Source organism: Sceloporus occidentalis, unplaced genomic scaffold, assembly GCF_023333645.1.
Source record: "Sceloporus occidentalis isolate IW3139 unplaced genomic scaffold, rSceOcc1.0.p SCAF_124, whole genome shotgun sequence".
Taxonomy (NCBI): Eukaryota; Metazoa; Chordata; class Lepidosauria; order Squamata; family Phrynosomatidae; genus Sceloporus; species Sceloporus occidentalis.
The window spans coordinates 1,752,050-1,758,302 of NW_028317104.1; positions in this window are offsets into that span (position 1 = coordinate 1,752,050).

Consider the following 6,253-nt stretch of genomic DNA (forward strand, 5'->3'; position numbering starts at 1 on the left):
AAACAGAACTAAAGGACTATTTCCTAGAGAGATCGTTCCCTAAACTTTCTACTCAGAGTACAGATAGCTTAAATGGAAAAATCACCTTAGAAGAAGTACAAAGAGAAATTTGTAGATTGAAAGAAAGAAAAACTCCAGGACCAGATGGTTTTGACGCAAACTTCTATAAAGTTTTTTCGGAGGAGATATCCCCATACCTAGTTCGAGCATTTAATGAGAGTGTGACGGGACCGACCTGTACCCCGACTGGGTACTCCCGCCAAACGTTGCTTCCTCCTGACGGGACACCAACAAGTAACCCCTTCAGCGCCGGGCAGAACCAGCGTTGTAGATAGAAGGGGGGACGTCGCTGCACCATAGCTGCATTGGCACTGTGGCTATCCAAAGCTTAGCTACACAGCGAGGCTACAGCCCACTCCAAACATCAGGCAACACTCATGTTGAGGTGAAAACAGGACTCATTTATTAAAACAAAAGACAGAGCTATATATACACAAGTAAGAAAAGGGGCAAGACAAATATCACATGATCTAATTACCATGGCAGGAAGGAAGTAATTAGATCAAATCCTGCAACACAATATCCGGGGGAAGGACAGAATGACATGAGACATAAATAATTACATTAATTGGGGACGTAGACGTGGAATGACGATAGACATATAATTGGCTTTAGACAGACAATGGCCAGGACACAGGGATAACAGGAGCTCACAGGATTAACAGCTACCTGTTATGTAATTGATAATTAGGTATGCAGCAGTGACACCTAGTCATACCTACAGGGGGTCTTAAGACAAGGGCTAACTCACACAATAACCGGGGAAACACTTCACACCTATACAATTAACAATGCGCAGAGAATCAGCCATCTTCCTACCACAGGATGTCCAGCTGACATTACAGTTTTGAGACACTGAGTGCTAAAACATGGGGAACATCAGCAGTAACTGAACCCCTGTATCCACACACAGAAGTCTCTGCAAGGCCTGGGCCCATAGTCGATAGGGAGGAGGCTGGCTCTCAGGCCTCTCCAGGGACCCCAGTGATGGAGGGTTCTGTCACAAAGAGTATGGACAAAGGGGCACTACCAGAAGAACTCTTACTGGGAAATATCATACCAATATTAAAAGTAGGGAAGGATCCAGAGAATATAACCAGTTACAGACCTATATCTCTTTTAAATACAGATATAAAAATATATGCAGGAGTCTTAGCCCAGAGACTAAGTGTTGTGTTGCCACAGCTGATCCACAAAGATCAAGTTGGATTTATAAAAGGTAGATCAGCGACAAATCATATAAGGGCTCTTGCGGGCATATTTGAAGAAAATGCACAAAAAGGTGTTCCCCAGCTGACCCTGTCATTAGATGCTGAGAAAAGCATTTGGTATATACCAACCATGAATGCTTTCGGAATAAAGGGGAAAATTCAGCAGGCCATCATGGCCCTATATAGCAAACCCATGGGTAGAGTAGTAGGTTCTGGAATAAAATCTAATTGGTTTCTTCTTGAAAATGGCACAAGAGGTTGCCCCCTCTCTCCTTTGCTCTATGTTCTATCGCTGGAACCTTTGGCGAGAGACATTAGAGCCAGTCCGGAGATAGTGGGCTGTGGAGAGGGGGAACCACAAAAAAATTAAATTATATGCGGACAATGTATTACTTACAATCAAAGATCCTTTAAACTCATTGAAACACTATGGAGTTAATACACCAATATAGTCTATTGTTTCTAATTACAAATTAAATATAAAGAAGTCTATCGCGTTACCATTTTGTCTTGATGTAGAACAAAAGAAAGAGATCAAGAAAATAGGATTAACATGGGCTAATGATTCACTTAATTATTTAGGAATTAAAATCACCACTACTCCAAATAATTGGATGGAGGTTAATCTCCTTCCTTTGATAAAAGAAACCAATTTTTCACTTAAAAAATGGTGATGCCTTTTTATTTCTTGGTGGGGAAGGATAAACATAGTTAAGGTTTATCCTATAGTTGGATGGAGCTAATCCAACGTTCTTTAAATCGATTTATATGGGGAGCTCGGAAACCAAGATTAAAACTCCAATTGATCTCAGAGAACAAATCGCAAGGAGGACTAAGTGTCCCTCTTATCCAAGAGTACTCACAAGCAGCCTTATTGCTACAAGCTTGCATAACTCAAAGAAATTAGGTTATACAAGAATCTTGGTATAGAGGAGAGATTCCAATAAATTATCCATATAAAGATCTACAAACCCTTTTTTGGATTTCGACTAAAAAGGCCACTGAAATAATGGAAACTATAAAAAGTACGGTTTTGAGACAGCTTCTTAAAATTTGGAATTGAGTAAAAAAAAGGCAGGTTTAGAAGATAAGATAATAATAGCTCTACCACTTCGTATTATAGAAAACATTATTGGTAACTTAAATTTAAACATTTGGAATCAAAGAGGTATAACTACAATAAAAAACTTGATGGATGGAACTATTATTAAATCTTTTGTACAACTTCAAACTGAATTTAAACTCCCACTAGAAGAATCTTATAACTACTTAAGAGTTAAGAGCTTTCTACTAAAGTCAATAAACTGGAACCAAAGCTCCAAAGTTCAAGATCTTTTATGTTATCTAATTGAAGGAGATACCCATAGAAAAGCACTTTCAAAATCGCTAAATGTGATAACACTACTTAAAAAAGATTATACCCCCCTGGCTCTAAAAAATTGGGAGAAAGATTTGGGAACCACAATAAAAAGAGAGGATTGGAATAAAGCGCTGAATTTAACTTACAAAAACATACATTGCCTAAACCTGAACGAGCTGCAATATAAATTAATGAATCACTGGTACTTAGTCCCCACAACATTAGTGAAAATGTTCCCTAATAATACATTGAATTGCTGGAGATGCGGATAGCGTAAAGGAGACTTTCTCCACATACAACTGAAAAGTGTTTTTGTTATTCAGCCCGAATACGGAAGAAACGAACATGGCGGCAGCAAAACGTATTCGATGACGAAGACACACAACACAAAGGATCTTCGTGTTCGTCTTCGTTTACTAATCTCCCTGGTCGCTTCCCCATCTAGCCTACCTTATCTATGCAGCATTGCAGGGGTTAATGGAAATCCGTAGGGTCACCGTCAGGAGTTAAAGGGCCACAGCTCCAGAGTCCAGTGACAGCATGCTTTACACCACTTGGTCCAACACTTGGCATTGTACTTGGTGATGTGAGGCTTGCATGCAGCTGCTAGGCCATGGAAATCAATTCCATGTAGTTGCACAGTTTTTGTCCTGAACTCTTCAGCTATGGAAGCAGCAGAGTGTTGGAGACTTTTACACACCATGAGCCTCAGGTCGTCAACTCTATGGCTGAGATGCTGCTGTTCCTAAACACTTCCACTTTCCAATAATACGGCTTATAGTTGACCGTGGAGTATCTAGCAGGGATAGATCAGTTCTAGTGCCCTGTTACTGAACAAACAAATACAGTTTTAAATTAATGTAGCTGTGGAGATGAATGATCAAATAGCGGGGAGTTCCAAGCCATTGCCTATCTCTTTAAAAGACAGCATGATGGTTATCCTAGTAGTTTCACAGGAGAAGACATCCGGCTGCAGAAATGCGGTGCACATGGCTTCAGAAGCTGAATGTTAAAATTTCTGCTGCAGGGCTTGAAGGAGATCCATTATAGAGTACAACTTGCGTTCCTGTTGATGGATTCTAGTTTCATGTTCACACAGTAAGGAGACTTGGTGGACAACTGCCCTCTCTTCATTGCTGGACTTGTTGTCATGGCACTAGTATAACTGTCAAGAGACACACAGGAAACCAGAAGTAAGTTGGAAGCAGGATAAAACAGCATTTCACAGTTACAGTGCATCTAGCATATATATATAGGATATACTAGTACTATATTAGTACACAGAGTGAACTCTCACTTGGTTGCTAAAGAGGGGGGAGTAATTCATAGTAAGTAGTAGACTTGTGCATTCGTATTTGGGTGAACTTGAAAACGAACATGAAGGGTGCGTTTTTGTTATTCAGCCCGAATACGGAAGAAACGAACATGGCGTCAGCAAAACGTATACGATGACGAAGACACACAACACAAAGGATCTTCGTGTTCGTCTTCATTTAATAATCTCCCTGGTCACTTCCCCATCACCTACCTTATCTACGCAGCATTGCAGGGGTTAATGGAAATCCATAGGGTCACCGTCAGGAGTTAAAGGGCCATGCGAGCTACTTTATCGGTCTCCTGCCCCTGTTGCCAATATATATATTTCTTCTGAAAAAAATTGGACCCTACGCAAGCATTTCCTCAACATATTAACACAAAACCCCAGTTTTGCATGTATATCAATTGAAATTCACATGTGAACTCAGCACTGAAGGCATAAAATCAGACATACAAATACTGTATTTGCAGGTATACAATAATAATGTATGGAAACATAGCATTGCAGGTATAGGTCAAAGTATAGATCAACAGGACACACAAGCCCAGCATTGCAGGTATAGATCTACTGGAAATTACATGTAAACTCAGCACTGAGGATATAGATCAAATAAACCCATGGAAACAGCATTTCAGGTACTGATCAACTGAATAAGACATACAAACCCTGTATTTGCAGGTATACATAAATAATCTATGGAAACCTAACATAGCACATATGGATCAACAGAATAACACACAAACCCAGCTTTCCAGGTATAGATCAATTGGAATTCACATAAAAACTCAGCATTAAAGGTATAGATAAAACCCCCTAAATTACAGGCATGGATCACAGGTCGCACAACCCAAAGCCAGCCCTGGAGTCCACACTGCCCACATAGAACCTGACCAGCACCCGGTTTTTTTTTTGCGATGACGTAGCCACGTAGTACGTGTGTTTGGGGCGGGTCTACGGGCTGATGTGTGGAGTAGAGAGCGTGTCGTGAAGAGAAGGGTGCTGACCTCAATGCAGGTTTTCGGTGTGGGGAGTCTCGGTATTCCTGATGCTCGGTTTGGTTGCTGATTCTGGCGTTTTGATCGCCCTCACTTCATGTGCTGCGGTTTCCTCGTAGCTGAAGATCGCGCAGATACCATGCTATTGTGAGGGCGGTTGCTGCGACCATTTCTTTCTTTCATTAGAGCGACGAGCTGAGAGTAAGGACGCAGCCACGCACTGTCTCTCAGAAAATCAACCCACGCCGTACGCGGTGAGTGATGAACAGAGAGTGAACAGAGAGCGGCTGTTCCAGTGAAATAACCCCGGCACCATTATTCACTTATCTTTAGCACTTCTGCACTTTCTCATCTATGGATTTAATGAATTTTATATATTAATTTAAAGAAGAAGATTGGGATATTTCTTCTTTTTTTTTTTTTTTCTTGGACTGCTACTTAAAGATCATGTTTGAAAATTAACTGGAAAATAGCCATATATTTATTCAATTATTTATTCAATTACATTCAAAATTCTTGATAATAATGGGACTTTGTTGAAATTTGTAATCAATTAAAATTTTTCCCTTTTTATTTTTTTTCTAATGAATTTTGACTGATTTAAACAACATCTAATTATAAAATAGAAAAAAGGATAATCATGGCTCATTAAAGACAATCATGGCTCATTAAAGACAATCATTATATGAATTTTTCTATGAATTTGACTGTCCTGATTGACTTGAATAACATCCTGAATAATATCCAAATTTAAAAAATAGGAAGCAAAAGGAGAAGGAAAGAATAAAAAAAGAAGGGGAAAGGAAAAAGAAAAAGAAAAAAGAGAGAAAAAGAAGAAGAAAAGGGAGGTAAAAAAAGGAAAAAGAGAAAGGAGAGAAAAAAAAGGAAAAAAACAAAAGAAGAAAGGGAAAAAAAAATTTATATATAATTATATACTGCCTGTTTATTCATTTGAAGACTAATCTGAAGATTAGCTATATACAAGATCTACATCAATGACTCCTAAAGGAGATAAGACTGGTAAAGGAGATAAGGACGAGAAACTTAAAACCTCTGCTAAAACAAAGAAACCTCTGCCAATTATTCTCCCAAAAATTACACTGATACTGTCATGCCACGGCATGAGTAACTGGAGCTTGGCACTGAATGGGTTAAGGGATTTGACTGATGCTAAGTCCAGTAACATTTGTTCACACCTTTCCTTTTGGAGCCAGAACCCAAAATAAAACTTGATTACCCCATGCTGGGTATTGTCACCTGGGACAGGAAGGGATTCCTGTGGACATCCTGGCAACATCTCCCTGGGGTG